Source organism: Cajanus cajan, chromosome 8, assembly GCF_000230855.2.
Source record: "Cajanus cajan strain Asha chromosome 8, NIPB_CcT2T_4, whole genome shotgun sequence".
NCBI classification, from domain to species: Eukaryota; Viridiplantae; Streptophyta; class Magnoliopsida; order Fabales; family Fabaceae; genus Cajanus; species Cajanus cajan.
In genome coordinates this window covers 51,964,043-51,989,083 of record NC_138524.1, presented here as the reverse complement: position 1 = coordinate 51,989,083, position 25,041 = coordinate 51,964,043, and the positions used below count along the sequence as shown (strand labels likewise).

At 36.5% G+C, this 25,041-nt stretch overlaps 69 non-coding genes across 69 annotated transcripts; all 69 read left to right on the top strand.

Annotated features, from left to right (window-relative positions):
• The first annotated feature begins 193 nt into the window (after nt 1-193).
• On the top strand, nt 194-312 carry LOC145951289 (5S ribosomal RNA). Its single transcript, XR_014429086.1, has one exon. It is a non-coding gene; the product is annotated as a 5S ribosomal RNA (ribosomal RNA).
• Nucleotides 313-553: 241 nt separating this feature from the next.
• Nucleotides 554-672, top strand: LOC145951288 (5S ribosomal RNA). The gene has a single exon (XR_014429085.1). It is a non-coding gene; the product is annotated as a 5S ribosomal RNA (ribosomal RNA).
• Nucleotides 673-915: 243 nt separating this feature from the next.
• Nucleotides 916-1,034, top strand: LOC145951357 (5S ribosomal RNA). Its single transcript, XR_014429155.1, has one exon. It is a non-coding gene; the product is annotated as a 5S ribosomal RNA (ribosomal RNA).
• A 242-nt stretch (nt 1,035-1,276) lies between these two features.
• LOC145951287 (5S ribosomal RNA) lies at nt 1,277-1,395 on the top strand. The gene has a single exon (XR_014429084.1). It is a non-coding gene; the product is annotated as a 5S ribosomal RNA (ribosomal RNA).
• Nucleotides 1,396-1,637: 242 nt separating this feature from the next.
• On the top strand, nt 1,638-1,756 carry LOC145951285 (5S ribosomal RNA). The gene has a single exon (XR_014429082.1). It is a non-coding gene; the product is annotated as a 5S ribosomal RNA (ribosomal RNA).
• A 242-nt stretch (nt 1,757-1,998) lies between these two features.
• Nucleotides 1,999-2,117, top strand: LOC145951284 (5S ribosomal RNA). Its single transcript, XR_014429081.1, has one exon. It is a non-coding gene; the product is annotated as a 5S ribosomal RNA (ribosomal RNA).
• Nucleotides 2,118-2,359: 242 nt separating this feature from the next.
• Nucleotides 2,360-2,478, top strand: LOC145951419 (5S ribosomal RNA). Its single transcript, XR_014429217.1, has one exon. It is a non-coding gene; the product is annotated as a 5S ribosomal RNA (ribosomal RNA).
• Nucleotides 2,479-2,720: 242 nt separating this feature from the next.
• On the top strand, nt 2,721-2,839 carry LOC145951283 (5S ribosomal RNA). The gene has a single exon (XR_014429080.1). It is a non-coding gene; the product is annotated as a 5S ribosomal RNA (ribosomal RNA).
• A 242-nt stretch (nt 2,840-3,081) lies between these two features.
• On the top strand, nt 3,082-3,200 carry LOC145951356 (5S ribosomal RNA). The gene has a single exon (XR_014429154.1). It is a non-coding gene; the product is annotated as a 5S ribosomal RNA (ribosomal RNA).
• Nucleotides 3,201-3,442: 242 nt separating this feature from the next.
• On the top strand, nt 3,443-3,561 carry LOC145951282 (5S ribosomal RNA). The gene has a single exon (XR_014429079.1). It is a non-coding gene; the product is annotated as a 5S ribosomal RNA (ribosomal RNA).
• A 242-nt stretch (nt 3,562-3,803) lies between these two features.
• On the top strand, nt 3,804-3,922 carry LOC145951281 (5S ribosomal RNA). The gene has a single exon (XR_014429078.1). It is a non-coding gene; the product is annotated as a 5S ribosomal RNA (ribosomal RNA).
• Nucleotides 3,923-4,164: 242 nt separating this feature from the next.
• On the top strand, nt 4,165-4,283 carry LOC145951280 (5S ribosomal RNA). The gene has a single exon (XR_014429077.1). It is a non-coding gene; the product is annotated as a 5S ribosomal RNA (ribosomal RNA).
• A 242-nt stretch (nt 4,284-4,525) lies between these two features.
• On the top strand, nt 4,526-4,644 carry LOC145951418 (5S ribosomal RNA). The gene has a single exon (XR_014429216.1). It is a non-coding gene; the product is annotated as a 5S ribosomal RNA (ribosomal RNA).
• A 243-nt stretch (nt 4,645-4,887) lies between these two features.
• On the top strand, nt 4,888-5,006 carry LOC145951279 (5S ribosomal RNA). Its single transcript, XR_014429076.1, has one exon. It is a non-coding gene; the product is annotated as a 5S ribosomal RNA (ribosomal RNA).
• A 242-nt stretch (nt 5,007-5,248) lies between these two features.
• On the top strand, nt 5,249-5,367 carry LOC145951278 (5S ribosomal RNA). The gene has a single exon (XR_014429075.1). It is a non-coding gene; the product is annotated as a 5S ribosomal RNA (ribosomal RNA).
• Nucleotides 5,368-5,609: 242 nt separating this feature from the next.
• On the top strand, nt 5,610-5,728 carry LOC145951277 (5S ribosomal RNA). Its single transcript, XR_014429074.1, has one exon. It is a non-coding gene; the product is annotated as a 5S ribosomal RNA (ribosomal RNA).
• Nucleotides 5,729-5,970: 242 nt separating this feature from the next.
• LOC145951355 (5S ribosomal RNA) lies at nt 5,971-6,089 on the top strand. Its single transcript, XR_014429153.1, has one exon. It is a non-coding gene; the product is annotated as a 5S ribosomal RNA (ribosomal RNA).
• Nucleotides 6,090-6,331: 242 nt separating this feature from the next.
• LOC145951371 (5S ribosomal RNA) lies at nt 6,332-6,450 on the top strand. The gene has a single exon (XR_014429169.1). It is a non-coding gene; the product is annotated as a 5S ribosomal RNA (ribosomal RNA).
• Nucleotides 6,451-6,692: 242 nt separating this feature from the next.
• LOC145951276 (5S ribosomal RNA) lies at nt 6,693-6,811 on the top strand. Its single transcript, XR_014429073.1, has one exon. It is a non-coding gene; the product is annotated as a 5S ribosomal RNA (ribosomal RNA).
• A 242-nt stretch (nt 6,812-7,053) lies between these two features.
• LOC145951274 (5S ribosomal RNA) lies at nt 7,054-7,172 on the top strand. Its single transcript, XR_014429071.1, has one exon. It is a non-coding gene; the product is annotated as a 5S ribosomal RNA (ribosomal RNA).
• A 242-nt stretch (nt 7,173-7,414) lies between these two features.
• LOC145951273 (5S ribosomal RNA) lies at nt 7,415-7,533 on the top strand. The gene has a single exon (XR_014429070.1). It is a non-coding gene; the product is annotated as a 5S ribosomal RNA (ribosomal RNA).
• Nucleotides 7,534-7,775: 242 nt separating this feature from the next.
• Nucleotides 7,776-7,894, top strand: LOC145951272 (5S ribosomal RNA). Its single transcript, XR_014429069.1, has one exon. It is a non-coding gene; the product is annotated as a 5S ribosomal RNA (ribosomal RNA).
• A 242-nt stretch (nt 7,895-8,136) lies between these two features.
• Nucleotides 8,137-8,255, top strand: LOC145951271 (5S ribosomal RNA). The gene has a single exon (XR_014429068.1). It is a non-coding gene; the product is annotated as a 5S ribosomal RNA (ribosomal RNA).
• Nucleotides 8,256-8,497: 242 nt separating this feature from the next.
• Nucleotides 8,498-8,616, top strand: LOC145951270 (5S ribosomal RNA). Its single transcript, XR_014429067.1, has one exon. It is a non-coding gene; the product is annotated as a 5S ribosomal RNA (ribosomal RNA).
• A 243-nt stretch (nt 8,617-8,859) lies between these two features.
• Nucleotides 8,860-8,978, top strand: LOC145951268 (5S ribosomal RNA). The gene has a single exon (XR_014429065.1). It is a non-coding gene; the product is annotated as a 5S ribosomal RNA (ribosomal RNA).
• A 242-nt stretch (nt 8,979-9,220) lies between these two features.
• LOC145951267 (5S ribosomal RNA) lies at nt 9,221-9,339 on the top strand. The gene has a single exon (XR_014429064.1). It is a non-coding gene; the product is annotated as a 5S ribosomal RNA (ribosomal RNA).
• A 242-nt stretch (nt 9,340-9,581) lies between these two features.
• LOC145951266 (5S ribosomal RNA) lies at nt 9,582-9,700 on the top strand. The gene has a single exon (XR_014429063.1). It is a non-coding gene; the product is annotated as a 5S ribosomal RNA (ribosomal RNA).
• Nucleotides 9,701-9,942: 242 nt separating this feature from the next.
• On the top strand, nt 9,943-10,061 carry LOC145951265 (5S ribosomal RNA). Its single transcript, XR_014429062.1, has one exon. It is a non-coding gene; the product is annotated as a 5S ribosomal RNA (ribosomal RNA).
• A 242-nt stretch (nt 10,062-10,303) lies between these two features.
• Nucleotides 10,304-10,422, top strand: LOC145951264 (5S ribosomal RNA). The gene has a single exon (XR_014429061.1). It is a non-coding gene; the product is annotated as a 5S ribosomal RNA (ribosomal RNA).
• A 242-nt stretch (nt 10,423-10,664) lies between these two features.
• On the top strand, nt 10,665-10,783 carry LOC145951262 (5S ribosomal RNA). The gene has a single exon (XR_014429059.1). It is a non-coding gene; the product is annotated as a 5S ribosomal RNA (ribosomal RNA).
• A 242-nt stretch (nt 10,784-11,025) lies between these two features.
• On the top strand, nt 11,026-11,144 carry LOC145951261 (5S ribosomal RNA). The gene has a single exon (XR_014429058.1). It is a non-coding gene; the product is annotated as a 5S ribosomal RNA (ribosomal RNA).
• A 242-nt stretch (nt 11,145-11,386) lies between these two features.
• On the top strand, nt 11,387-11,505 carry LOC145951260 (5S ribosomal RNA). The gene has a single exon (XR_014429057.1). It is a non-coding gene; the product is annotated as a 5S ribosomal RNA (ribosomal RNA).
• A 242-nt stretch (nt 11,506-11,747) lies between these two features.
• LOC145951259 (5S ribosomal RNA) lies at nt 11,748-11,866 on the top strand. Its single transcript, XR_014429056.1, has one exon. It is a non-coding gene; the product is annotated as a 5S ribosomal RNA (ribosomal RNA).
• Nucleotides 11,867-12,108: 242 nt separating this feature from the next.
• LOC145951258 (5S ribosomal RNA) lies at nt 12,109-12,227 on the top strand. The gene has a single exon (XR_014429055.1). It is a non-coding gene; the product is annotated as a 5S ribosomal RNA (ribosomal RNA).
• A 242-nt stretch (nt 12,228-12,469) lies between these two features.
• On the top strand, nt 12,470-12,588 carry LOC145951257 (5S ribosomal RNA). The gene has a single exon (XR_014429054.1). It is a non-coding gene; the product is annotated as a 5S ribosomal RNA (ribosomal RNA).
• A 242-nt stretch (nt 12,589-12,830) lies between these two features.
• LOC145951256 (5S ribosomal RNA) lies at nt 12,831-12,949 on the top strand. Its single transcript, XR_014429053.1, has one exon. It is a non-coding gene; the product is annotated as a 5S ribosomal RNA (ribosomal RNA).
• Nucleotides 12,950-13,191: 242 nt separating this feature from the next.
• LOC145951255 (5S ribosomal RNA) lies at nt 13,192-13,310 on the top strand. Its single transcript, XR_014429052.1, has one exon. It is a non-coding gene; the product is annotated as a 5S ribosomal RNA (ribosomal RNA).
• A 242-nt stretch (nt 13,311-13,552) lies between these two features.
• On the top strand, nt 13,553-13,671 carry LOC145951254 (5S ribosomal RNA). Its single transcript, XR_014429051.1, has one exon. It is a non-coding gene; the product is annotated as a 5S ribosomal RNA (ribosomal RNA).
• A 242-nt stretch (nt 13,672-13,913) lies between these two features.
• Nucleotides 13,914-14,032, top strand: LOC145951253 (5S ribosomal RNA). Its single transcript, XR_014429050.1, has one exon. It is a non-coding gene; the product is annotated as a 5S ribosomal RNA (ribosomal RNA).
• A 242-nt stretch (nt 14,033-14,274) lies between these two features.
• LOC145951251 (5S ribosomal RNA) lies at nt 14,275-14,393 on the top strand. The gene has a single exon (XR_014429048.1). It is a non-coding gene; the product is annotated as a 5S ribosomal RNA (ribosomal RNA).
• A 242-nt stretch (nt 14,394-14,635) lies between these two features.
• LOC145951250 (5S ribosomal RNA) lies at nt 14,636-14,754 on the top strand. Its single transcript, XR_014429047.1, has one exon. It is a non-coding gene; the product is annotated as a 5S ribosomal RNA (ribosomal RNA).
• A 242-nt stretch (nt 14,755-14,996) lies between these two features.
• On the top strand, nt 14,997-15,115 carry LOC145951249 (5S ribosomal RNA). Its single transcript, XR_014429046.1, has one exon. It is a non-coding gene; the product is annotated as a 5S ribosomal RNA (ribosomal RNA).
• Nucleotides 15,116-15,357: 242 nt separating this feature from the next.
• LOC145951248 (5S ribosomal RNA) lies at nt 15,358-15,476 on the top strand. The gene has a single exon (XR_014429045.1). It is a non-coding gene; the product is annotated as a 5S ribosomal RNA (ribosomal RNA).
• A 242-nt stretch (nt 15,477-15,718) lies between these two features.
• Nucleotides 15,719-15,837, top strand: LOC145951247 (5S ribosomal RNA). Its single transcript, XR_014429044.1, has one exon. It is a non-coding gene; the product is annotated as a 5S ribosomal RNA (ribosomal RNA).
• Nucleotides 15,838-16,080: 243 nt separating this feature from the next.
• Nucleotides 16,081-16,199, top strand: LOC145951246 (5S ribosomal RNA). The gene has a single exon (XR_014429043.1). It is a non-coding gene; the product is annotated as a 5S ribosomal RNA (ribosomal RNA).
• Nucleotides 16,200-16,442: 243 nt separating this feature from the next.
• Nucleotides 16,443-16,561, top strand: LOC145951245 (5S ribosomal RNA). Its single transcript, XR_014429042.1, has one exon. It is a non-coding gene; the product is annotated as a 5S ribosomal RNA (ribosomal RNA).
• A 242-nt stretch (nt 16,562-16,803) lies between these two features.
• On the top strand, nt 16,804-16,922 carry LOC145951351 (5S ribosomal RNA). Its single transcript, XR_014429149.1, has one exon. It is a non-coding gene; the product is annotated as a 5S ribosomal RNA (ribosomal RNA).
• A 242-nt stretch (nt 16,923-17,164) lies between these two features.
• LOC145951244 (5S ribosomal RNA) lies at nt 17,165-17,283 on the top strand. Its single transcript, XR_014429041.1, has one exon. It is a non-coding gene; the product is annotated as a 5S ribosomal RNA (ribosomal RNA).
• A 242-nt stretch (nt 17,284-17,525) lies between these two features.
• LOC145951394 (5S ribosomal RNA) lies at nt 17,526-17,644 on the top strand. Its single transcript, XR_014429192.1, has one exon. It is a non-coding gene; the product is annotated as a 5S ribosomal RNA (ribosomal RNA).
• A 242-nt stretch (nt 17,645-17,886) lies between these two features.
• LOC145951243 (5S ribosomal RNA) lies at nt 17,887-18,005 on the top strand. The gene has a single exon (XR_014429040.1). It is a non-coding gene; the product is annotated as a 5S ribosomal RNA (ribosomal RNA).
• A 242-nt stretch (nt 18,006-18,247) lies between these two features.
• LOC145951242 (5S ribosomal RNA) lies at nt 18,248-18,366 on the top strand. Its single transcript, XR_014429039.1, has one exon. It is a non-coding gene; the product is annotated as a 5S ribosomal RNA (ribosomal RNA).
• Nucleotides 18,367-18,608: 242 nt separating this feature from the next.
• Nucleotides 18,609-18,727, top strand: LOC145951240 (5S ribosomal RNA). Its single transcript, XR_014429037.1, has one exon. It is a non-coding gene; the product is annotated as a 5S ribosomal RNA (ribosomal RNA).
• A 242-nt stretch (nt 18,728-18,969) lies between these two features.
• On the top strand, nt 18,970-19,088 carry LOC145951393 (5S ribosomal RNA). Its single transcript, XR_014429191.1, has one exon. It is a non-coding gene; the product is annotated as a 5S ribosomal RNA (ribosomal RNA).
• Nucleotides 19,089-19,330: 242 nt separating this feature from the next.
• On the top strand, nt 19,331-19,449 carry LOC145951401 (5S ribosomal RNA). The gene has a single exon (XR_014429199.1). It is a non-coding gene; the product is annotated as a 5S ribosomal RNA (ribosomal RNA).
• Nucleotides 19,450-19,691: 242 nt separating this feature from the next.
• LOC145951239 (5S ribosomal RNA) lies at nt 19,692-19,810 on the top strand. Its single transcript, XR_014429036.1, has one exon. It is a non-coding gene; the product is annotated as a 5S ribosomal RNA (ribosomal RNA).
• A 242-nt stretch (nt 19,811-20,052) lies between these two features.
• Nucleotides 20,053-20,171, top strand: LOC145951367 (5S ribosomal RNA). The gene has a single exon (XR_014429165.1). It is a non-coding gene; the product is annotated as a 5S ribosomal RNA (ribosomal RNA).
• A 242-nt stretch (nt 20,172-20,413) lies between these two features.
• On the top strand, nt 20,414-20,532 carry LOC145951238 (5S ribosomal RNA). The gene has a single exon (XR_014429035.1). It is a non-coding gene; the product is annotated as a 5S ribosomal RNA (ribosomal RNA).
• A 242-nt stretch (nt 20,533-20,774) lies between these two features.
• Nucleotides 20,775-20,893, top strand: LOC145951237 (5S ribosomal RNA). The gene has a single exon (XR_014429034.1). It is a non-coding gene; the product is annotated as a 5S ribosomal RNA (ribosomal RNA).
• A 242-nt stretch (nt 20,894-21,135) lies between these two features.
• Nucleotides 21,136-21,254, top strand: LOC145951236 (5S ribosomal RNA). The gene has a single exon (XR_014429033.1). It is a non-coding gene; the product is annotated as a 5S ribosomal RNA (ribosomal RNA).
• Nucleotides 21,255-21,496: 242 nt separating this feature from the next.
• LOC145951403 (5S ribosomal RNA) lies at nt 21,497-21,615 on the top strand. The gene has a single exon (XR_014429201.1). It is a non-coding gene; the product is annotated as a 5S ribosomal RNA (ribosomal RNA).
• Nucleotides 21,616-21,857: 242 nt separating this feature from the next.
• Nucleotides 21,858-21,976, top strand: LOC145951391 (5S ribosomal RNA). The gene has a single exon (XR_014429189.1). It is a non-coding gene; the product is annotated as a 5S ribosomal RNA (ribosomal RNA).
• Nucleotides 21,977-22,218: 242 nt separating this feature from the next.
• On the top strand, nt 22,219-22,337 carry LOC145951390 (5S ribosomal RNA). Its single transcript, XR_014429188.1, has one exon. It is a non-coding gene; the product is annotated as a 5S ribosomal RNA (ribosomal RNA).
• Nucleotides 22,338-22,579: 242 nt separating this feature from the next.
• On the top strand, nt 22,580-22,698 carry LOC145951235 (5S ribosomal RNA). Its single transcript, XR_014429032.1, has one exon. It is a non-coding gene; the product is annotated as a 5S ribosomal RNA (ribosomal RNA).
• A 242-nt stretch (nt 22,699-22,940) lies between these two features.
• LOC145951234 (5S ribosomal RNA) lies at nt 22,941-23,059 on the top strand. Its single transcript, XR_014429031.1, has one exon. It is a non-coding gene; the product is annotated as a 5S ribosomal RNA (ribosomal RNA).
• A 242-nt stretch (nt 23,060-23,301) lies between these two features.
• LOC145951233 (5S ribosomal RNA) lies at nt 23,302-23,420 on the top strand. The gene has a single exon (XR_014429030.1). It is a non-coding gene; the product is annotated as a 5S ribosomal RNA (ribosomal RNA).
• Nucleotides 23,421-23,662: 242 nt separating this feature from the next.
• LOC145951232 (5S ribosomal RNA) lies at nt 23,663-23,781 on the top strand. The gene has a single exon (XR_014429029.1). It is a non-coding gene; the product is annotated as a 5S ribosomal RNA (ribosomal RNA).
• A 243-nt stretch (nt 23,782-24,024) lies between these two features.
• LOC145951231 (5S ribosomal RNA) lies at nt 24,025-24,143 on the top strand. The gene has a single exon (XR_014429028.1). It is a non-coding gene; the product is annotated as a 5S ribosomal RNA (ribosomal RNA).
• A 243-nt stretch (nt 24,144-24,386) lies between these two features.
• Nucleotides 24,387-24,505, top strand: LOC145951229 (5S ribosomal RNA). Its single transcript, XR_014429026.1, has one exon. It is a non-coding gene; the product is annotated as a 5S ribosomal RNA (ribosomal RNA).
• A 243-nt stretch (nt 24,506-24,748) lies between these two features.
• Nucleotides 24,749-24,867, top strand: LOC145951228 (5S ribosomal RNA). The gene has a single exon (XR_014429025.1). It is a non-coding gene; the product is annotated as a 5S ribosomal RNA (ribosomal RNA).
• Nucleotides 24,868-25,041: the final 174 nt, after the last annotated feature.

Here is a 25,041-nt window from a genome sequence, read left to right as displayed (position 1 = left end):
CTTAAAAAAAGTCGTCTCAATTGTTTTTCTCAAATTTAACTGTCTCAATTTTTTAACAGGGGTACTTTTGTCAAATTTTCAAACTATCTCGGATTGAACTCAAATTTTTTCACGAGATAGACAAAAATTCAAATTTTATGGCTAATATTTTTCCTTACAACCGCATATACTAATATTTTGCGTAATACTTGTCAGGTGCGATCATACCAGCACTAATGCACCGGATCCCATCAGAACTCCGCAGTTAAGCGTGCTTGGGCGAGAGTAGTACTAGGATGGGTGACCTCCTGGGAAGTCCTCGTGTTGCACCTCTTTTTTTTTTGCCGATTTCTTACTTACGTGGTTATTTGAATTTTTTTTCTTAAAAAAAGTCGTCTCAATTGTTTTTCTCAAATTTAACTGTCTCAATTTTTTAACAGGGGTACTTTTGTCAAATTTTCAAACTATCTCGGATTGAACTCAAATTTTTTCACGAGATAGACAAAAATTCAAATTTTATGGCTAATATTTTTCCTTACAACCGCATATACTAATATTTTGCGTAATACTTGTTAGGTGCGATCATACCAGCACTAATGCACCGGATCCCATCAGAACTCCGCAGTTAAGCGTGCTTGGGCGAGAGTAGTACTAGGATGGGTGACCTCCTGGGAAGTCCTCGTGTTGCACCTCTTTTTTTTTTTTGCCGATTTCTTACTTACGTGGTTATTTGAATTTTTTTTCTTAAAAAAAGTCGTCTCAGTTGTTTTTCTCAAATTTAACTGTCTCAATTTTTTAACAGGGGTACTTTTGTCAAATTTTCAAACTATCTCGGATTGAACTCAAATTTTTTCACGAGATAGACAAAAATTCAAATTTTATGGCTAATATTTTTCCTTACAACCGCATATACTAATATTTTGCGTAATACTTGTCAGGTGCGATCATACCAGCACTAATGCACCGGATCCCATCAGAACTCCGCAGTTAAGCGTGCCTGGGCGAGAGTAGTACTAGGATGGGTGACCTCCTGGGAAGTCCTCGTGTTGCACCTCTTTTTTTTTTTGCCGATTTCTTACTTACGTGGTTATTTGAATTTTTTTTCTTAAAAAAAGTCGTCTCAATTGTTTTTCTCAAATTTAACTGTCTCAATTTTTTAACAGGGGTACATTTGTCAAATTTTCAAACTATCTCGGATTGAACTCAAATTTTTTCACGAGATAGACAAAAATTCAAATTTTATGGCTAATATTTTTCCTTACAACCGCATATACTAATATTTTGCGTAATACTTGTCAGGTGCGATCATACCAGCACTAATGCACCGGATCCCATCAGAACTCCGCAGTTAAGCGTGCTTGGGCGAGAGTAGTACTAGGATGGGTGACCTCCTGGGAAGTCCTCGTGTTGCACCTCTTTTTTTTTTTGCCGATTTCTTACTTACGTGGTTATTTGAATTTTTTTTCTTAAAAAAAGTCGTCTCAGTTGTTTTTCTCAAATTTAACTGTCTCAATTTTTTAACAGGGGTACTTTTGTCAAATTTTCAAACTATCTCGGATTGAACTCAATTTTTTTCACGAGATAGACAAAAATTCAAATTTTATGGCTAATATTTTTCCTTACAACCGCATATACTAATATTTTGCGTAATACTTGTCAGGTGCGATCATACCAGCACTAATGCACCGGATCCCATCAGAACTCCGCAGTTAAGCGTGCTTGGGCGAGAGTAGTACTAGGATGGGTGACCTCCTGGGAAGTCCTCGTGTTGCACCTCTTTTTTTTTTTGCCGATTTCTTACTTACGTGGTTATTTGAATTTTTTTTCTTAAAAAAAGTCGTCTCAGTTGTTTTTCTCAAATTTAACTGTCTCAATTTTTTAACAGGGGTACATTTGTCAAATTTTCAAACTATCTCGGATTGAACTCAAATTTTTTCACGAGATAGACAAAAATTCAAATTTTATGGCTAATATTTTTCCTTACAACCGCATATACTAATATTTTGCGTAATACTTGTCAGGTGCGATCATACCAGCACTAATGCACCGGATCCCATCAGAACTCCGCAGTTAAGCGTGCTTGGGCGAGAGTAGTACTAGGATGGGTGACCTCCTGGGAAGTCCTCGTGTTGCACCTCTTTTTTTTTTTGCCGATTTCTTACTTACGTGGTTATTTGAATTTTTTTTCTTAAAAAAAGTCGTCTCAGTTGTTTTTCTCAAATTTAACTGTCTCAATTTTTTAACAGGGGTACTTTTGTCAAATTTTCAAACTATCTCGGATTGAACTCAAATTTTTTCACGAGATAGACAAAAATTCAAATTTTATGGCTAATATTTTTCCTTACAACCGCATATACTAATATTTTGCGTAATACTTGTCAGGTGCGATCATACCAGCACTAATGCATCGGATCCCATCAGAACTCCGCAGTTAAGCGTGCCTGGGCGAGAGTAGTACTAGGATGGGTGACCTCCTGGGAAGTCCTCGTGTTGCACCTCTTTTTTTTTTTGCCGATTTCTTACTTACGTGGTTATTTGAATTTTTTTTCTTAAAAAAAGTCGTCTCAATTGTTTTTCTCAAATTTAACTGTCTCAATTTTTTAACAGGGGTACATTTGTCAAATTTTCAAACTATCTCGGATTGAACTCAAATTTTTTCACGAGATAGACAAAAATTCAAATTTTATGGCTAATATTTTTCCTTACAACCGCATATACTAATATTTTGCGTAATACTTGTCAGGTGCGATCATACCAGCACTAATGCACCGGATCCCATCAGAACTCCGCAGTTAAGCGTGCTTGGGCGAGAGTAGTACTAGGATGGGTGACCTCCTGGGAAGTCCTCGTGTTGCACCTCTTTTTTTTTTTGCCGATTTCTTACTTACGTGGTTATTTGAATTTTTTTTCTTAAAAAAAGTCGTCTCAGTTGTTTTTCTCAAATTTAACTGTCTCAATTTTTTAACAGGGGTACTTTTGTCAAATTTTCAAACTATCTCGGATTGAACTCAAATTTTTTCACGAGATAGACAAAAATTCAAATTTTATGGCTAATATTTTTCCTTACAACCGCATATACTAATATTTTGCGTAATACTTGTCAGGTGCGATCATACCAGCACTAATGCACCGGATCCCATCAGAACTCCGCAGTTAAGCGTGCCTGGGCGAGAGTAGTACTAGGATGGGTGACCTCCTGGGAAGTCCTCGTGTTGCACCTCTTTTTTTTTTTGCCGATTTCTTACTTACGTGGTTATTTGAATTTTTTTTCTTAAAAAAAGTCGTCTCAGTTGTTTTTCTCAAATTTAACTGTCTCAATTTTTTAACAGGGGTACATTTGTCAAATTTTCAAACTATCTCGGATTGAACTCAAATTTTTTCACGAGATAGACAAAAATTCAAATTTTATGGCTAATATTTTTCCTTACAACCGCATATACTAATATTTTGCGTAATACTTGTCAGGTGCGATCATACCAGCACTAATGCACCGGATCCCATCAGAACTCCGCAGTTAAGCGTGCTTGGGCGAGAGTAGTACTAGGATGGGTGACCTCCTGGGAAGTCCTCGTGTTGCACCTCTTTTTTTTTTTGCCGATTTCTTACTTACGTGGTTATTTGAATTTTTTTTCTTAAAAAAAGTCGTCTCAGTTGTTTTTCTCAAATTTAACTGTCTCAATTTTTTAACAGGGGTACTTTTGTCAAATTTTCAAACTATCTCGGATTGAACTCAAATTTTTTCACGAGATAGACAAAAATTCAAATTTTATGGCTAATATTTTTCCTTACAACCGCATATACTAATATTTTGCGTAATACTTGTCAGGTGCGATCATACCAGCACTAATGCACCGGATCCCATCAGAACTCCGCAGTTAAGCGTGCTTGGGCGAGAGTAGTACTAGGATGGGTGACCTCCTGGGAAGTCCTCGTGTTGCACCTCTTTTTTTTTTTGCCGATTTCTTACTTACGTGGTTATTTGAATTTTTTTTCTTAAAAAAAGTCGTCTCAGTTGTTTTTCTCAAATTTAACTGTCTCAATTTTTTAACAGGGGTACATTTGTCAAATTTTCAAACTATCTCGGATTGAACTCAAATTTTTTCACGAGATAGACAAAAATTCAAATTTTATGGCTAATATTTTTCCTTACAACCGCATATACTAATATTTTGCGTAATACTTGTCAGGTGCGATCATACCAGCACTAATGCACCGGATCCCATCAGAACTCCGCAGTTAAGCGTGCTTGGGCGAGAGTAGTACTAGGATGGGTGACCTCCTGGGAAGTCCTCGTGTTGCACCTCTTTTTTTTTTTGCCGATTTCTTACTTACGTGGTTATTTGAATTTTTTTTCTTAAAAAAAGTCGTCTCAGTTGTTTTTCTCAAATTTAACTGTCTCAATTTTTTAACAGGGGTACTTTTGTCAAATTTTCAAACTATCTCGGATTGAACTCAATTTTTTTCACGAGATAGACAAAAATTCAAATTTTATGGCTAATATTTTTCCTTACAACCGCATATACTAATATTTTGCGTAATACTTGTCAGGTGCGATCATACCAGCACTAATGCATCGGATCCCATCAGAACTCCGCAGTTAAGCGTGCCTGGGCGAGAGTAGTACTAGGATGGGTGACCTCCTGGGAAGTCCTCGTGTTGCACCTCTTTTTTTTTTTTGCCGATTTCTTACTTACGTGGTTATTTGAATTTTTTTTCTTAAAAAAAGTCGTCTCAGTTGTTTTTCTCAAATTTAACTGTCTCAATTTTTTAACAGGGGTACATTTGTCAAATTTTCAAACTATCTCGGATTGAACTCAAATTTTTTCACGAGATAGACAAAAATTCAAATTTTATGGCTAATATTTTTCCTTACAACCGCATATACTAATATTTTGCGTAATACTTGTCAGGTGCGATCATACCAGCACTAATGCACCGGATCCCATCAGAACTCCGCAGTTAAGCGTGCTTGGGCGAGAGTAGTACTAGGATGGGTGACCTCCTGGGAAGTCCTCGTGTTGCACCTCTTTTTTTTTTTGCCGATTTCTTACTTACGTGGTTATTTGAATTTTTTTTCTTAAAAAAAGTCGTCTCAGTTGTTTTTCTCAAATTTAACTGTCTCAATTTTTTAACAGGGGTACTTTTGTCAAATTTTCAAACTATCTCGGATTGAACTCAATTTTTTTCACGAGATAGACAAAAATTCAAATTTTATGGCTAATATTTTTCCTTACAACCGCATATACTAATATTTTGCGTAATACTTGTCAGGTGCGATCATACCAGCACTAATGCACCGGATCCCATCAGAACTCCGCAGTTAAGCGTGCTTGGGCGAGAGTAGTACTAGGATGGGTGACCTCCTGGGAAGTCCTCGTGTTGCACCTCTTTTTTTTTTTGCCGATTTCTTACTTACGTGGTTATTTGAATTTTTTTTCTTAAAAAAAGTCGTCTCAGTTGTTTTTCTCAAATTTAACTGTCTCAATTTTTTAACAGGGGTACTTTTGTCAAATTTTCAAACTATCTCGGATTGAACTCAAATTTTTTCACGAGATAGACAAAAATTCAAATTTTATGGCTAATATTTTTCCTTACAACCGCATATACTAATATTTTGCGTAATACTTGTCAGGTGCGATCATACCAGCACTAATGCACCGGATCCCATCAGAACTCCGCAGTTAAGCGTGCTTGGGCGAGAGTAGTACTAGGATGGGTGACCTCCTGGGAAGTCCTCGTGTTGCACCTCTTTTTTTTTTTGCCGATTTCTTACTTACGTGGTTATTTGAATTTTTTTTCTTAAAAAAAGTCGTCTCAGTTGTTTTTCTCAAATTTAACTGTCTCAATTTTTTAACAGGGGTACTTTTGTCAAATTTTCAAACTATCTCGGATTGAACTCAATTTTTTTCACGAGATAGACAAAAATTCAAATTTTATGGCTAATATTTTTCCTTACAACCGCATATACTAATATTTTGCGTAATACTTGTCAGGTGCGATCATACCAGCACTAATGCACCGGATCCCATCAGAACTCCGCAGTTAAGCGTGCCTGGGCGAGAGTAGTACTAGGATGGGTGACCTCCTGGGAAGTCCTCGTGTTGCACCTCTTTTTTTTTTTGCCGATTTCTTACTTACGTGGTTATTTGAATTTTTTTTCTTAAAAAAAGTCGTCTCAGTTGTTTTTCTCAAATTTAACTGTCTCAATTTTTTAACAGGGGTACATTTGTCAAATTTTCAAACTATCTCGGATTGAACTCAAATTTTTTCACGAGATAGACAAAAATTCAAATTTTATGGCTAATATTTTTCCTTACAACCGCATATACTAATATTTTGCGTAATACTTGTCAGGTGTGATCATACCAGCACTAATGCACCGGATCCCATCAGAACTCCGCAGTTAAGCGTGCTTGGGCGAGAGTAGTACTAGGATGGGTGACCTCCTGGGAAGTCCTCGTGTTGCACCTCTTTTTTTTTTTGCCGATTTCTTACTTACGTGGTTATTTGAATTTTTTTTCTTAAAAAAAGTCGTCTCAGTTGTTTTTCTCAAATTTAACTGTCTCAATTTTTTAACAGGGGTACTTTTGTCAAATTTTCAAACTATCTCGGATTGAACTCAATTTTTTTCACGAGATAGACAAAAATTCAAATTTTATGGCTAATATTTTTCCTTACAACCGCATATACTAATATTTTGCGTAATACTTGTCAGGTGCGATCATACCAGCACTAATGCACCGGATCCCATCAGAACTCCGCAGTTAAGCGTGCTTGGGCGAGAGTAGTACTAGGATGGGTGACCTCCTGGGAAGTCCTCGTGTTGCACCTCTTTTTTTTTTTGCCGATTTCTTACTTACGTGGTTATTTGAATTTTTTTTCTTAAAAAAAGTCGTCTCAGTTGTTTTTCTCAAATTTAACTGTCTCAATTTTTTAACAGGGGTACTTTTGTCAAATTTTCAAACTATCTCGGATTGAACTCAAATTTTTTCACGAGATAGACAAAAATTCAAATTTTATGGCTAATATTTTTCCTTACAACCGCATATACTAATATTTTGCGTAATACTTGTCAGGTGCGATCATACCAGCACTAATGCACCGGATCCCATCAGAACTCCGCAGTTAAGCGTGCTTGGGCGAGAGTAGTACTAGGATGGGTGACCTCCTGGGAAGTCCTCGTGTTGCACCTCTTTTTTTTTTTGCCGATTTCTTACTTACGTGGTTATTTGAATTTTTTTTCTTAAAAAAAGTCGTCTCAGTTGTTTTTCTCAAATTTAACTGTCTCAATTTTTTAACAGGGGTACTTTTGTCAAATTTTCAAACTATCTCGGATTGAACTCAAATTTTTTCACGAGATAGACAAAAATTCAAATTTTATGGCTAATATTTTTCCTTACAACTGCATATACTAATATTTTGCGTAATACTTGTCAGGTGCGATCATACCAGCACTAATGCACCGGATCCCATCAGAACTCCGCAGTTAAGCGTGCTTGGGCGAGAGTAGTACTAGGATGGGTGACCTCCTGGGAAGTCCTCGTGTTGCACCTCTTTTTTTTTTTGCCGATTTCTTACTTACGTGGTTATTTGAATTTTTTTTCTTAAAAAAAGTCGTCTCAGTTGTTTTTCTCAAATTTAACTGTCTCAATTTTTTAACAGGGGTACTTTTGTCAAATTTTCAAACTATCTCGGATTGAACTCAAATTTTTTCACGAGATAGACAAAAATTCAAATTTTATGGCTAATATTTTTCCTTACAACCGCATATACTAATATTTTGCGTAATACTTGTCAGGTGCGATCATACCAGCACTAATGCACCGGATCCCATCAGAACTCCGCAGTTAAGCGTGCTTGGGCGAGAGTAGTACTAGGATGGGTGACCTCCTGGGAAGTCCTCGTGTTGCACCTCTTTTTTTTTTTGCCGATTTCTTACTTACGTGGTTATTTGAATTTTTTTTCTTAAAAAAAGTCGTCTCAGTTGTTTTTCTCAAATTTAACTGTCTCAATTTTTTAACAGGGGTACTTTTGTCAAATTTTCAAACTATCTCGGATTGAACTCAAATTTTTTCACGAGATAGACAAAAATTCAAATTTTATGGCTAATATTTTTCCTTACAACCGCATATACTAATATTTTGCGTAATACTTGTCAGGTGCGATCATACCAGCACTAATGCACCGGATCCCATCAGAACTCCGCAGTTAAGCGTGCTTGGGCGAGAGTAGTACTAGGATGGGTGACCTCCTGGGAAGTCCTCGTGTTGCACCTCTTTTTTTTTTTGCCGATTTCTTACTTACGTGGTTATTTGAATTTTTTTTCTTAAAAAAAGTCGTCTCAGTTGTTTTTCTCAAATTTAACTGTCTCAATTTTTTAACAGGGGTACTTTTGTCAAATTTTCAAACTATCTCGGATTGAACTCAAATTTTTTCACGAGATAGACAAAAATTCAAATTTTATGGCTAATATTTTTCCTTACAACCGCATATACTAATATTTTGCGTAATACTTGTCAGGTGCGATCATACCAGCACTAATGCACCGGATCCCATCAGAACTCCGCAGTTAAGCGTGCTTGGGCGAGAGTAGTACTAGGATGGGTGACCTCCTGGGAAGTCCTCGTGTTGCACCTCTTTTTTTTTTTTGCCGATTTCTTACTTACGTGGTTATTTGAATTTTTTTTCTTAAAAAAAGTCGTCTCAGTTGTTTTTCTCAAATTTAACTGTCTCAATTTTTTAACAGGGGTACTTTTGTCAAATTTTCAAACTATCTCGGATTGAACTCAAATTTTTTCACGAGATAGACAAAAATTCAAATTTTATGGCTAATATTTTTCCTTACAACCGCATATACTAATATTTTGCGTAATACTTGTCAGGTGCGATCATACCAGCACTAATGCACCGGATCCCATCAGAACTCCGCAGTTAAGCGTGCTTGGGCGAGAGTAGTACTAGGATGGGTGACCTCCTGGGAAGTCCTCGTGTTGCACCTCTTTTTTTTTTTGCCGATTTCTTACTTACGTGGTTATTTGAATTTTTTTTCTTAAAAAAAGTCGTCTCAGTTGTTTTTCTCAAATTTAACTGTCTCAATTTTTTAACAGGGGTACTTTTGTCAAATTTTCAAACTATCTCGGATTGAACTCAAATTTTTTCACGAGATAGACAAAAATTCAAATTTTATGGCTAATATTTTTCCTTACAACCGCATATACTAATATTTTGCGTAATACTTGTCAGGTGCGATCATACCAGCACTAATGCACCGGATCCCATCAGAACTCCGCAGTTAAGCGTGCTTGGGCGAGAGTAGTACTAGGATGGGTGACCTCCTGGGAAGTCCTCGTGTTGCACCTCTTTTTTTTTTTGCCGATTTCTTACTTACGTGGTTATTTGAATTTTTTTTCTTAAAAAAAGTCGTCTGAGTTGTTTTTCTCAAATTTAACTGTCTCAATTTTTTAACAGGGGTACTTTTGTCAAATTTTCAAACTATCTCGGATTGAACTCAAATTTTTTCACGAGATAGACAAAAATTCAAATTTTATGGCTAATATTTTTCCTTACAACCGCATATACTAATATTTTGCGTAATACTTGTCAGGTGCGATCATACCAGCACTAATGCACCGGATCCCATCAGAACTCCGCAGTTAAGCGTGCTTGGGCGAGAGTAGTACTAGGATGGGTGACCTCCTGGGAAGTCCTCGTGTTGCACCTCTTTTTTTTTTTGCCGATTTCTTACTTACGTGGTTATTTGAATTTTTTTTCTTAAAAAAAGTCGTCTCAGTTGTTTTTCTCAAATTTAACTGTCTCAATTTTTTAACAGGGGTACTTTTGTCAAATTTTCAAACTATCTCGGATTGAACTCAAATTTTTTCACGAGATAGACAAAAATTCAAATTTTATGGCTAATATTTTTCCTTACAACCGCATATACTAATATTTTGCGTAATACTTGTCAGGTGCGATCATACCAGCACTAATGCACCGGATCCCATCAGAACTCCGCAGTTAAGCGTGCTTGGGCGAGAGTAGTACTAGGATGGGTGACCTCCTGGGAAGTCCTCGTGTTGCACCTCTTTTTTTTTTTGCCGATTTCTTACTTACGTGGTTATTTGAATTTTTTTTCTTAAAAAAAGTCGTCTCAGTTGTTTTTCTCAAATTTAACTGTCTCAATTTTTTAACAGGGGTACTTTTGTCAAATTTTCAAACTATCTCGGATTGAACTCAAATTTTTTCACGAGATAGACAAAAATTCAAATTTTATGGCTAATATTTTTCCTTACAACCGCATATACTAATATTTTGCGTAATACTTGTCAGGTGCGATCATACCAGCACTAATGCACCGGATCCCATCAGAACTCCGCAGTTAAGCGTGCTTGGGCGAGAGTAGTACTAGGATGGGTGACCTCCTGGGAAGTCCTCGTGTTGCACCTCTTTTTTTTTTTGCCGATTTCTTACTTACGTGGTTATTTGAATTTTTTTTCTTAAAAAAAGTCGTCTCAGTTGTTTTTCTCAAATTTAACTGTCTCAATTTTTTAACAGGGGTACTTTTGTCAAATTTTCAAACTATCTCGGATTGAACTCAAATTTTTTCACGAGATAGACAAAAATTCAAATTTTATGGCTAATATTTTTCCTTACAACCGCATATACTAATATTTTGCGTAATACTTGTCAGGTGCGATCATACCAGCACTAATGCACCGGATCCCATCAGAACTCCGCAGTTAAGCGTGCTTGGGCGAGAGTAGTACTAGGATGGGTGACCTCCTGGGAAGTCCTCGTGTTGCACCTCTTTTTTTTTTTGCCGATTTCTTACTTACGTGGTTATTTGAATTTTTTTTCTTAAAAAAAGTCGTCTCAGTTGTTTTTCTCAAATTTAACTGTCTCAATTTTTTAACAGGGGTACTTTTGTCAAATTTTCAAACTATCTCGGATTGAACTCAAATTTTTTCACGAGATAGACAAAAATTCAAATTTTATGGCTAATATTTTTCCTTACAACCGCATATACTAATATTTTGCGTAATACTTGTCAGGTGCGATCATACCAGCACTAATGCACCGGATCCCATCAGAACTCCGCAGTTAAGCGTGCTTGGGCGAGAGTAGTACTAGGATGGGTGACCTCCTGGGAAGTCCTCGTGTTGCACCTCTTTTTTTTTTTGCCGATTTCTTACTTACGTGGTTATTTGAATTTTTTTTCTTAAAAAAAGTCGTCTCAGTTGTTTTTCTCAAATTTAACTGTCTCAATTTTTTAACAGGGGTACTTTTGTCAAATTTTCAAACTATCTCGGATTGAACTCAAATTTTTTCACGAGATAGACAAAAATTCAAATTTTATGGCTAATATTTTTCCTTACAACCGCATATACTAATATTTTGCGTAATACTTGTCAGGTGCGATCATACCAGCACTAATGCACCGGATCCCATCAGAACTCCGCAGTTAAGCGTGCTTGGGCGAGAGTAGTACTAGGATGGGTGACCTCCTGGGAAGTCCTCGTGTTGCACCTCTTTTTTTTTTTGCCGATTTCTTACTTACGTGGTTATTTGAATTTTTTTTCTTAAAAAAAGTCGTCTCAGTTGTTTTTCTCAAATTTAACTGTCTCAATTTTTTAACAGGGGTACTTTTGTCAAATTTTCAAACTATCTCGGATTGAACTCAAATTTTTTCACGAGATAGACAAAAATTCAAATTTTATGGCTAATATTTTTCCTTACAACCGCATATACTAATATTTTGCGTAATACTTGTCAGGTGCGATCATACCAGCACTAATGCACCGGATCCCATCAGAACTCCGCAGTTAAGCGTGCTTGGGCGAGAGTAGTACTAGGATGGGTGACCTCCTGGGAAGTCCTCGTGTTGCACCTCTTTTTTTTTTTGCCGATTTCTTACTTACGTGGTTATTTGAATTTTTTTTCTTAAAAAAAGTCGTCTCAGTTGTTTTTCTCAAATTTAACTGTCTCAATTTTTTAACAGGGGTACTTTTGTCAAATTTTCAAACTATCTCGGATTGAACTCAAATTTTTTCACGAGATAGACAAAAATTCAAATTTTATGGCTAATATTTTTCCTTACAACCGCATATACTAATATTTTGCGTAATACTTGTCAGGTGCGATCATACCAGCACTAATGCACCGGATCCCATCAGAACTCCGCAGTTAAGCGTGCTTGGGCGAGAGTAGTACTAGGATGGGTGACCTCCTGGGAAGTCCTCGTGTTGCACCTCTTTTTTTTTTTGCCGATTTCTTACTTACGTGGTTATTTGAATTTTTTTTCTTAAAAAAAGTCGTCTCAGTTGTTTTTCTCAAATTTAACTGTCTCAATTTTTTAACAGGGGTACTTTTGTCAAATTTTCAAACTATCTCGGATTGAACTCAAATTTTTTCACGAGATAGACAAAAATTCAAATTTTATGGCTAATATTTTTCCTTACAACCGCATATACTAATATTTTGCGTAATACTTGTCAGGTGCGATCATACCAGCACTAATGCACCGGATCCCATCAGAACTCCGCAGTTAAGCGTGCTTGGGCGAGAGTAGTACTAGGATGGGTGACCTCCTGGGAAGTCCTCGTGTTGCACCTCTTTTTTTTTTTGCCGATTTCTTACTTACGTGGTTATTTGAATTTTTTTTCTTAAAAAAAGTCGTCTCAGTTGTTTTTCTCAAATTTAACTGTCTCAATTTTTTAACAGGGGTACTTTTGTCAAATTTTCAAACTATCTCGGATTGAACTCAAATTTTTTCACGAGATAGACAAAAATTCAAATTTTATGGCTAATATTTTTCCTTACAACCGCATATACTAATATTTTGCGTAATACTTGTCAGGTGCGATCATACCAGCACTAATGCACCGGATCCCATCAGAACTCCGCAGTTAAGCGTGCTTGGGCGAGAGTAGTACTAGGATGGGTGACCTCCTGGGAAGTCCTCGTGTTGCACCTCTTTTTTTTTTTGCCGATTTCTTACTTACGTGGTTATTTGAATTTTTTTTCTTAAAAAAAGTCGTCTCAGTTGTTTTTCTCAAATTTAACTGTCTCAATTTTTTAACAGGGGTACTTTTGTCAAATTTTCAAACTATCTCGGATTGAACTCAAATTTTTTCACGAGATAGACAAAAATTCAAATTTTATGGCTAATATTTTTCCTTACAACCGCATATACTAATATTTTGCGTAATACTTGTCAGGTGCGATCATACCAGCACTAATGCACCGGATCCCATCAGAACTCCGCAGTTAAGCGTGCTTGGGCGAGAGTAGTACTAGGATGGGTGACCTCCTGGGAAGTCCTCGTGTTGCACCTCTTTTTTTTTTTGCCGATTTCTTACTTACGTGGTTATTTGAATTTTTTTTCTTAAAAAAAGTCGTCTCAGTTGTTTTTCTCAAATTTAACTGTCTCAATTTTTTAACAGGGGTACTTTTGTCAAATTTTCAAACTATCTCGGATTGAACTCAAATTTTTTCACGAGATAGACAAAAATTCAAATTTTATGGCTAATATTTTTCCTTACAACCGCATATACTAATATTTTGCGTAATACTTGTCAGGTGCGATCATACCAGCACTAATGCACCGGATCCCATCAGAACTCCGCAGTTAAGCGTGCTTGGGCGAGAGTAGTACTAGGATGGGTGACCTCCTGGGAAGTCCTCGTGTTGCACCTCTTTTTTTTTTTGCCGATTTCTTACTTACGTGGTTATTTGAATTTTTTTTCTTAAAAAAAGTCGTCTCAGTTGTTTTTCTCAAATTTAACTGTCTCAATTTTTTAACAGGGGTACTTTTGTCAAATTTTCAAACTATCTCGGATTGAACTCAATTTTTTTCACGAGATAGACAAAAATTCAAATTTTATGGCTAATATTTTTCCTTACAACCGCATATACTAATATTTTGCGTAATACTTGTCAGGTGCGATCATACCAGCACTAATGCACCGGATCCCATCAGAACTCCGCAGTTAAGCGTGCTTGGGCGAGAGTAGTACTAGGATGGGTGACCTCCTGGGAAGTCCTCGTGTTGCACCTCTTTTTTTTTTTGCCGATTTCTTACTTACGTGGTTATTTGAATTTTTTTTCTTAAAAAAAGTCGTCTCAGTTGTTTTTCTCAAATTTAACTGTCTCAATTTTTTAACAGGGGTACTTTTGTCAAATTTTCAAACTATCTCGGATTGAACTCAAATTTTTTCACGAGATAGACAAAAATTCAAATTTTATGGCTAATATTTTTCCTTACAACCGCATATACTAATATTTTGCGTAATACTTGTCAGGTGCGATCATACCAGCACTAATGCACCGGATCCCATCAGAACTCCGCAGTTAAGCGTGCTTGGGCGAGAGTAGTACTAGGATGGGTGACCTCCTGGGAAGTCCTCGTGTTGCACCTCTTTTTTTTTTTGCCGATTTCTTACTTACGTGGTTATTTGAATTTTTTTTCTTAAAAAAAGTCGTCTCAGTTGTTTTTCTCAAATTTAACTGTCTCAATTTTTTAACAGGGGTACTTTTGTCAAATTTTCAAACTATCTCGGATTGAACTCAAATTTTTTCACGAGATAGACAAAAATTCAAATTTTATGGCTAATATTTTTCCTTACAACCGCATATACTCATATTTTGCGTAATACTTGTCAGGTGCGATCATACCAGCACTAATGCACCGGATCCCATCAGAACTCCGCAGTTAAGCGTGCTTGGGCGAGAGTAGTACTAGGATGGGTGACCTCCTGGGAAGTCCTCGTGTTGCACCTCTTTTTTTTTTTGCCGATTTCTTACTTACGTGGTTATTTGAATTTTTTTTCTTAAAAAAAGTCGTCTCAGTTGTTTTTCTCAAATTTAACTGTCTCAATTTTTTAACAGGGGTACTTTTGTCAAATTTTCAAACTATCTCGGATTGAACTCAAATTTTTTCACGAGATAGACAAAAATTCAAATTTTATGGCTAATATTTTTCCTTACAACCGCATATACTAATATTTTGCGTAATACTTGTCAGGTGCGATCATACCAGCACTAATGCACCGGATCCCATCAGAACTCCGCAGTTAAGCGTGCTTGGGCGAGAGTAGTACTAGGATGGGTGACCTCCTGGGAAGTCCTCGTGTTGCACCTCTTTTTTTTTTTGCCGATTTCTTACTTACGTGGTTATTTGAATTTTTTTTCTTAAAAAAAGTCGTCTCAGTTGTTTTTCTCAAATTTAACTGTCTCAATTTTTTAACAGGGGTACTTTTGTCAAATTTTCAAACTATCTCGGATTGAACTCAAATTTTTTCACGAGATAGACAAAAATTCAAATTTTATGGCTAATATTTTTCCTTACAACCGCATATACTCATATTTTGCGTAATACTTGTCAGGTGCGATCATACCAGCACTAATGCACCGGATCCCATCAGAACTCCGCAGTTAAGCGTGCTTGGGCGAGAGTAGTACTAGGATGGGTGACCTCCTGGGAAGTCCTCGTGTTGCACCTCTTTTTTTTTTTGCCGATTTCTTACTTACGTGGTTATTTGAATTTTTTTTCTTAAAAAAAGTCGTCTCAGTTGTTTTTCTCAAATTTAACTGTCTCAATTTTTTAACAGGGGTACTTTTGTCAAATTTTCAAACTATCTCGGATTGAACTCAATTTTTTTCACGAGATAGACAAAAATTCAAATTTTATGGCTAATATTTTTCCTTACAACCGCATATACTAATATTTTGCGTAATACTTGTCAGGTGCGATCATACCAGCACTAATGCACCGGATCCCATCAGAACTCCGCAGTTAAGCGTGCTTGGGCGAGAGTAGTACTAGGATGGGTGACCTCCTGGGAAGTCCTCGTGTTGCACCTCTTTTTTTTTTTTGCCGATTTCTTACTTACGTGGTTATTTGAATTTTTTTTCTTAAAAAAAGTCGTCTCAGTTGTTTTTCTCAAATTTAACTGTCTCAATTTTTTAACAGGGGTACTTTTGTCAAATTTTCAAACTATCTCGGATTGAACTCAAATTTTTTCACGAGATAGACAAAAATTCAAATTTTATGGCTAATATTTTTCCTTACAACCGCATATACTAATATTTTGCGTAATACTTGTCAGGTGCGATCATACCAGCACTAATGCACCGGATCCCATCAGAACTCCGCAGTTAAGCGTGCTTGGGCGAGAGTAGTACTAGGATGGGTGACCTCCTGGGAAGTCCTCGTGTTGCACCTCTTTTTTTTTTTTGCCGATTTCTTACTTACGTGGTTATTTGAATTTTTTTTCTTAAAAAAAGTCGTCTCAGTTGTTTTTCTCAAATTTAACTGTCTCAATTTTTTAACAGGGGTACTTTTGTCAAATTTTCAAACTATCTCGGATTGAACTCAATTTTTTTCACGAGATAGACAAAAATTCAAATTTTATGGCTAATATTTTTCCTTACAACCGCATATACTAATATTTTGCGTAATACTTGTCAGGTGCGATCATACCAGCACTAATGCACCGGATCCCATCAGAACTCCGCAGTTAAGCGTGCTTGGGCGAGAGTAGTACTAGGATGGGTGACCTCCTGGGAAGTCCTCGTGTTGCACCTCTTTTTTTTTTTTCCGATTTCTTACTTACGTGGTTATTTGAATTTTTTTTCTTAAAAAAAGTCGTCTCAGTTGTTTTTCTCAAATTTAACTGTCTCAATTTTTTAACAGGGGTACTTTTGTCAAATTTTCAAACTATCTCGGATTGAACTCAAATTTTTTCACGAGATAGACAAAAATTCAAATTTTATGGCTAATATTTTTCCTTACAACCGCATATACTAATATTTTGCGTAATACTTGTCAGGTGCGATCATACCAGCACTAATGCACCGGATCCCATCAGAACTCCGTAGTTAAGCGTGCTTGGGCGAGAGTAGTACTAGGATGGGTGACCTCCTGGGAAGTCCTCGTGTTGCACCTCTTTTTTTTTTTGCCGATTTCTTACTTACGTGGTTATTTGAATTTTTTTTCTTAAAAAAAGTCGTCTCAGTTGTTTTTCTCAAATTTAACTGTCTGAATTTTTTAACAGGGGTACTTTTGTCAAATTTTCAAACTATCTCGGATTGAACTCAAATTTTTTCACGAGATAGACAAAAATTCAAATTTTATGGCTAATATTTTTCCTTACAACCGCATATACTAATATTTTGCGTAATACTTGTCAGGTGCGATCATACCAGCACTAATGCACCGGATCCCATCAGAACTCCGCAGTTAAGCGTGCTTGGGCGAGAGTAGTACTAGGATGGGTGACCTCCTGGGAAGTCCTCGTGTTGCACCTCTTTTTTTTTTTGCCGATTTCTTACTTACGTGGTTATTTGAATTTTTTTTCTTAAAAAAAGTCGCCTCAGTTGTTTTTCTCAAATTTAACTGTCTCAATTTTTTAACAGGGGTACTTTTGTCAAATTTTCAAACTATCTCGGATTGAACTCAAATTTTTTCACGAGATAGACAAAAATTCAAATTTTATGGCTAATATTTTTCCTTACAACCGCATATACTAATATTTTGCGTAATACTTGTCAGGTGCGATCATACCAGCACTAATGCACCGGATCCCATCAGAACTCCGCAGTTAAGCGTGCTTGGGCGAGAGTAGTACTAGGATGGGTGACCTCCAGGGAAGTCCTCGTGTTGCACCTCTTTTTTCTTTTGCCGATTTCTTACTTACGTGGTTATTTGAATTTTTTTTCTTAAAAAAAGTCGTCTCAGTTGTTTTTCTCAAATTTAACTGTCTCAATTTTTTAACAGGGGTACTTTTGTCAAATTTTCAAACTATCTCGGATTGAACTCAATTTTTTTCACGAGATAGACAAAAATTCAAATTTTATGGCTAATATTTTTCCTTACAACCGCATATACTAATATTTTGCGTAATACTTGTCAGGTGCGATCATACCAGCACTAATGCACCGGATCCCATCAGAACTCCGCAGTTAAGCGTGCTTGGGCGAGAGTAGTACTAGGATGGGTGACCTCCTGGGAAGTCCTCGTGTTGCACCTCTTTTTTTTTTTGCCGATTTCTTACTTACGTGGTTATTTGAATTTTCTTTCTTAAAAAAAGTCGTCTCAGTTGTTTTTCTCAAATTTAACTGTCTCAATTTTTTAACAGGGGTACTTTTGTCAAATTTTCAAACTATCTCGGATTGAACTCAAATTTTTTCACGAGATAGACAAAAATTCAAATTTTATGGCTAATATTTTTCCTTACAACCGCATATACTAATATTTTGCGTAATACTTGTCAGGTGCGATCATACCAGCACTAATGCACCGGATCCCATCAGAACTCCGCAGTTAAGCGTGCTTGGGCGAGAGTAGTACTAGGATGGGTGACCTCCTGGGAAGTCCTCGTGTTGCACCTCTTTTTTTTTTTGCCGATTTCTTACTTACGTGGTTATTTGAATTTTTTTTCTTAAAAAAAGTCGTCTCAGTTGTTTTTCTCAAATTTAACTGTCTGAATTTTTTAACAGGGGTACTTTTGTCAAATTTTCAAACTATCTCGGATTGAACTCAAATTTTTTCACGAGATAGACAAAAATTCAAATTTTATGGCTAATATTTTTCCTTACAACCGCATATACTAATATTTTGCGTAATACTTGTCAGGTGCGATCATACCAGCACTAATGCACCGGATCCCATCAGAACTCCGCAGTTAAGCGTGCTTGGGCGAGAGTAGTACTAGGATGGGTGACCTCCTGGGAAGTCCTCGTGTTGCACCTCTTTTTTTTTTTGCCGATTTCTTACTTACGTGGTTATTTGAATTTTTTTTCTTAAAAAAAGTCGCCTCAGTTGTTTTTCTCAAATTTAACTGTCTCAATTTTTTAACAGGGGTACTTTTGTCAAATTTTCAAACTATCTCGGATTGAACTCAAATTTTTTCACGAGATAGACAAAAATTCAAATTTTATGGCTAATATTTTTCCTTACAACCGCATATACTAATATTTTGCGTAATACTTGTCAGGTGCGATCATACCAGCACTAATGCACCGGATCCCATCAGAACTCCGCAGTTAAGCGTGCTTGGGCGAGAGTAGTACTAGGATGGGTGACCTCCAGGGAAGTCCTCGTGTTGCACCTCTTTTTTCTTTTGCCGATTTCTTACTTACGTGGTTATTTGAATTTTTTTTCTTAAAAAAAGTCGTCTCAGTTGTTTTTCTCAAATTTAACTGTCTCAATTTTTTAACAGGGGTACTTTTGTCAAATTTTCAAACTATCTCGGATTGAACTCAATTTTTTTCACGAGATAGACAAAAATTCAAATTTTATGGCTAATATTTTTCCTTACAACCGCATATACTAATATTTTGCGTAATACTTGTCAGGTGCGATCGTACCAGCACTAATGCACCGGATCCCATCAGAACTCCGCAGTTAAGCGTGCTTGGGCGAGAGTAGTACTAGGATGGGTGACCTCCTGGGAAGTCCTCGTGTTGCACCTCTTTTTTTTTTTGCCGATTTCTTACTTACGTGGTTATTTGAATTTTCTTTCTTAAAAAAAGTCGTCTCAGTTGTTTTTCTCAAATTTAACTGTCTCAATTTTTTAACAGGGGTACTTTTGTCAAATTTTCAAACTATCTCGGATTGAACTCAAATTTTTTCACGAGATAGACAAAAATTCAAATTTTATGGCTAATATTTTTCCTTACAACCGCATATACTAATATTTTGCGTAATACTTGTCAGGTGCGATCATACCAGCACTAATGCACCGGATCCCATCAGAACTCCGCAGTTAAGCGTGCTTGGGCGAGAGTAGTACTAGGATGGGTGACCTCCTGGGAAGTCCTCGTGTTGCACCTCTTTTTTTTTTTGCCGATTTCTTACTTACGTGGTTATTTGAATTTTTTTTCTTAAAAAAAGTCGTCTCAGTTGTTTTTCTCAAATTTAACTGTCTCAATTTTTTAACAGGGGTACTTTTGTCAAATTTTCAAACTATCTCGGATTGAACTCAAATTTTTTCACGAGATAGACAAAAATTCAAATTTTATGGCTAATATTTTTCCTTACAACTGCATATACTAATATTTTGCGTAATACTTGTCAGGTGCGATCATACCAGCACTAATGCACCGGATCCCATTAGAACTCCGCAGTTAAGCGTGCTTGGGCGAGAGTAGTACTAGGATGGGTGACCTCCTGGGAAGTCCTCGTGTTGCACCTCTTTTTTTTTTTGCCGATTTCTTACTTACGTGGTTATTTGAATTTTCTTTCTTAAAAAAAGTCGTCTCAGTTGTTTTTCTCAAATTTAACTGTCTCAATTTTTTAACAGGGGTACTTTTGTCAAATTTTCAAACTATCTCGGATTGAACTCAAATTTTTTCACGAGATAGACAAAAATTCAAATTTTATGGCTAATATTTTTCCTTACAACCGCATATACTAATATTTTGCGTAATACTTGTCAGGTGCGATCATACCAGCACTAATGCACCGGATCCCATCAGAACTCCGCAGTTAAGCGTGCTTGGGCGAGAGTAGTACTAGGATGGGTGACCTCCTGGGAAGTCCTCGTGTTGCACCTCTTTTTTTTTTTGCCGATTTCTTACTTACGTGGTTATTTGAATTTTTTTTCTTAAAAAAAGTCGTCTCAGTTGTTTTTCTCAAATTTAACTGTCTCAATTTTTTAACAGGGGTACTTTTGTCAAATTTTCAAACTATCTCGGATTGAACTCAAATTTTTTCACGAGATAGACAAAAATTCAAATTTTATGGCTAATATTTTTCCTTACAACTGCATATACTAATATTTTGCGTAATACTTGTCAGGTGCGATCATACCAGCACTAATGCACCGGATCCCATCAGAACTCCGCAGTTAAGCGTGCTTGGGCGAGAGTAGTACTAGGATGGGTGACCTCCTGGGAAGTCCTCGTGTTGCACCTCTTTTTTTTTTTGCCGATTTCTTACTTACGTGGTTATTTGAATTTTCTTTCTTAAAAAAAGTCGTCTCAGTTGTTTTTCTCAAATTTATCTGTCTCAATTTTTTAACAGGGGTACTTTTGTCAAATTTTCAAACTATCTCGGATTGAACTCAAATTTTTTCACGAGATAGACAAAAATTCAAATTTTATGGCTAATATTTTTCCTTACAACCGCATATACTAATATTTTGCGTAATACTTGTCAGGTGCGATCATACCAGCACTAATGCACCGGATCCCATCAGAACTCCGCAGTTAAGCGTGCTTGGGCGAGAGTAGTACTAGGATGGGTGACCTCCTGGGAAGTCCTCGTGTTGCACCTCTTTTTTTTTTTGCCGATTTCTTACTTACGTGGTTATTTGAATTTTCTTTCTTAAAAAAAGTCGTCTCAGTTGTTTTTCTCAAATTTAACTGTCTCAATTTTTTAACAGGGGTACTTTTGTCAAATTTTCAAACTATCTCGGATTGAACTCAAATTTTTTCACGAGATAGACAAAAATTCAAATTTTATGGCTAATATTTTTCCTTACAACCGCATATACTAATATTTTGCGTAATACTTGTCAGGTGCGATCATACCAGCTCTAATGCACCGGATCCCATCAGAACTCCGCAGTTAAGCGTGCTTGGGCGAGAGTAGTACTAGGATGGGTGACCTCCTGGGAAGTCCTCGTGTTGCACCTCTTTTTTTTTTTGCCGATTTCTTACTTACGTGGTTATTTGAATTTTTTTTCTTAAAAAAAGTCGTCTCAGTTGTTTTTCTCAAATTTAACTGTCTCAATTTTTTAACAGGGGTACTTTTGTCAAATTTTCAAACTATCTCGGATTGAACTCAAATTTTTTCACGAGATAGACAAAAATTCAAATTTTATGGCTAATATTTTTCCTTACAACCGCATATACTAATATTTTGCGTAATACTTGTCAGGTGCGATCATACCAGCACTAATGCACTGGATCCCATCAGAACTCCGCAGTTAAGCGTGCTTGGGCGAGAGTAGTACTAGGATGGGTGACCTCCTGGGAAGTCCTCGTGTTGCACCTCTTTTTTTTTTTGCCGATTTCTTACTTACGTGGTTATTTGAATTTTCTTTCTTAAAAAAAGTCGTCTCAGTTGTTTTTCTCAAATTTAACTGTCTCAATTTTTTAACAGGGGTACTTTTGTCAAATTTTCAAACTATCTCGGATTGAACTCAAAATTTTTCACGAGATAGACAAAAATTCAAATTTTATGGCTAATATTTTTCCTTACAACCGCATATACTAATATTTTGCGTAATACTTGTCAGGTGCGATCATACCAGCACTAATGCACTGGATCCCATCAGAACTCCGCAGTTAAGCGTGCTTGGGCGAGAGTAGTACTAGGATGGGTGACCTCCTGGGAAGTCCTCGTGTTGCACCTCTTTTTTTTTTTGCCGATTTCTTACTTACGTGGTTATTTGAATTTTTTTTCTTAAAAAAAGTCGTCTCAGTTGTTTTTCTCAAATTTAACTGTCTCAATTTTTTAACAGGGGTACTTTTGTCAAATTTTCAAACTATCTCGGATTGAACTCAATTTTTTTCACGAGATAGACAAAAATTCAAATTTTATGGCTAATATTTTTCCTTACGACCGCATATACTAATATTTTGCGTAATACTTGTCAGGTGCGATCATACCAGCACTAATGCACCGGATCCCATCAGAACTCCGCAGTTAAGCGTGCTTGGGCGAGAGTAGTACTAGGATGGGTGACCTCCTGGGAAGTCCTCGTGTTGCACCTCTTTTTTTTTTTGCCGATTTCTTACTTACGTGGTTATTTGAATTTTTTTTCTTAAAAAAAGTCGTCTCAGTTGTTTTTCTCAAATTTAACTGTCTCAATTTTTTAACAGGGGTACTTTTGTCAAATTTTCAAACTATCTCGGATTGAACTCAATTTTTTTCACGAGATAGACAAAAATTCAAATTTTATGGCTAATATTTTTCCTTACAACCGCATATACTAATATTTTGCGTAATACTTGTCAGGTGCGATCATACCAGCACTAATGCACCGGATCCCATCAGAACTCCGCAGTTAAGCGTGCTTGGGCGAGAGTAGTACTAGGATGGGTGACCTCCTGGGAAGTCCTCGTGTTGCACCTCTTTTTTTTTTGCCGATTTCTTACTTACGTGGTTATTTGAATTTTTTTTCTTAAAAAAAGTCGTCTCAGTTGTTTTTCTCAAATTTAACTGTCTCAATTTTTTAACAGGGGTACTTTTGTCAAATTTTCAAACTATCTCGGATTGAACTCAAATTTTTTCACGAGATAGACAAAAATTCAAATTTTATGGCTAATATTTTTTCCTTACAACCGCATATACTAATATTTTGCGTAATACTTGTCAGGTGCGATCATACCAGCACTAATGCACCGGATCCCATCAGAACTCCGCAGTTAAGCGTGCTTGGGCGAGAGTAGTACTAGGATGGGTGACCTCCTGGGAAGTCCTCGTGTTGCACCTCTTTTTTTTTTTGCCGATTTCTTACTTACGTGGTTATTTGAATTTTTTTTCTTAAAAAAAGTCGTCTCAGTTGTTTTTCTCAAATTTAACTGTCTCAATTTTTTAACAGGGGTACTTTTGTCAAATTTTCAAACTATCTCGGATTGAACTCAATTTTTTTCACGAGATAGACAAAAATTCAAATTTTATGGCTAATATTTTTCCTTACAACCGCATATACTAATATTTTGCGTAATACTTGTCAGGTGCGATCATACCAGCACTAATGCACCGGATCCCATCAGAACTCCGCAGTTAAGCGTGCTTGGGCGAGAGTAGTACTAGGATGGGTGACCTCCTGGGAAGTCCTCGTGTTGCACCTCTTTTTTTTTTTTGCCGATTTCTTACTTACGTGGTTATTTGAATTTTCTTTCTTAAAAAAAGTCGTCTCAGTTGTTTTTCTCAAATTTAACTGTCTCAATTTTTTAACAGGGGTACTTTTGTCAAATTTTCAAACTATCTCGGATTGAACTCAAATTTTTTCACGAGATAGACAAAAATTCAAATTTTATGGCTAATATTTTTCCTTACAACCGCATATACTAATATTTTGCGTAATACTTGTCAGGTGCGATCATACCAGCACTAATGCACCGGATCCCATCAGAACTCCGCAGTTAAGCGTGCTTGGGCGAGAGTAGTACTAGGATGGGTGACCTCCTGGGAAGTCCTCGTGTTGCACCTCTTTTTTTTTTTTGCCGATTTCTTACTTACGTGGTTATTTGAATTTTTTTTCTTAAAAAAAGTCGTCTCAGTTGTTTTTCTCAAATTTAACTGTCTCAATTTTTTAACAGGGGTACTTTTGTCAAATTTTCAAACTATCTCGGATTGAACTCAAATTTTTTCACGAGATAGACAAAAATTCAAATTTTATGGCTAATATTTTTCCTTACAACCGCATATACTAATATTTTGCGTAATACTTGTCAGGTGCGATCATACCAGCACTAATGCACCGGATCCCATCAGAACTCCGCAGTTAAGCGTGCTTGGGCGAGAGTAGTACTAGGATGGGTGACCTCCTGGGAAGTCCTCGTGTTGCACCTCTTTTTTTTTTTTGCCGATTTCTTACTTACGTGGTTATTTGAATTTTTTTTCTTAAAAAAAGTCGTCTCAGTTGTTTTTCTCAAATTTAACTGTCTCAATTTTTTAACAGGGGTACTTTTGTCAAATTTTCAAACTATCTCGGATTGAACTCAAATTTTTTCACGAGATAGACAAAAATTCAAATTTTATGGCTAATATTTTTCCTTACAACCGCATATACTAATATTTTGCGTAATACTTGTCAGGTGCGATCATACCAGCACTAATGCACCGGATCCCATCAGAACTCCGCAGTTAAGCGTGCTTGGGCGAGAGTAGTACTAGGATGGGTGACCTCCTGGGAAGTCCTCGTGTTGCACCTCTTTTTTTTTTGCCGATTTCTTACTTACGTGGTTATTTGAATTTTTTTTCTTAAAAAAAGTCGTCTCAGTTGTTTTTCTCAAATTTAACTGTCTCAATTTTTTAACAGGGGTACTTTTGTCAAATTTTCAAACTATCTCGGATTGAACTCAAATTTTTTCACGAGATAGACAAAA